Genomic DNA, 463 nt, shown 5'->3' on the forward strand with positions numbered 1-463 from the left:
AAAAATTCCCATTTTTCTTTTAAAATTTTAAAATTTTTTATTTAATTTTTTTTTCCCCATTTAAATTTTTTTTTAATACCTTTATAGTTTTATTTTTTAACCCTTTTATTATATTATTTTTATATATAATTTTTTAAAACTAATTTTTATATTTTATATTTTTAAAAATTAATTTTAATTTTTTTACTTTTTAAAAAAAATTTTTTTTTTTTTATTTTTATTATATTTTTATAATTAATATTAAATTTTAAAATATATATATTTATATATTTATTATTTATATTTTATAATAATTATTATATAAAATATATATTATTTTTTATATTTTTTTTATATTAATTATTATAATAAAAAAATAAAAAATATTATAATAATAATATAATATTAAAATTATATATATAATTTTTATTTAAAATATATATTTTTTTTTAAAAAAAATTTTTTTTTTAATAAAAATTGTGTG

The sequence above is a fragment of the Penaeus monodon genome, chromosome 28 (genome assembly GCF_015228065.2).
Source record: "Penaeus monodon isolate SGIC_2016 chromosome 28, NSTDA_Pmon_1, whole genome shotgun sequence".
Taxonomy (NCBI): domain Eukaryota; kingdom Metazoa; phylum Arthropoda; class Malacostraca; order Decapoda; family Penaeidae; genus Penaeus; species Penaeus monodon.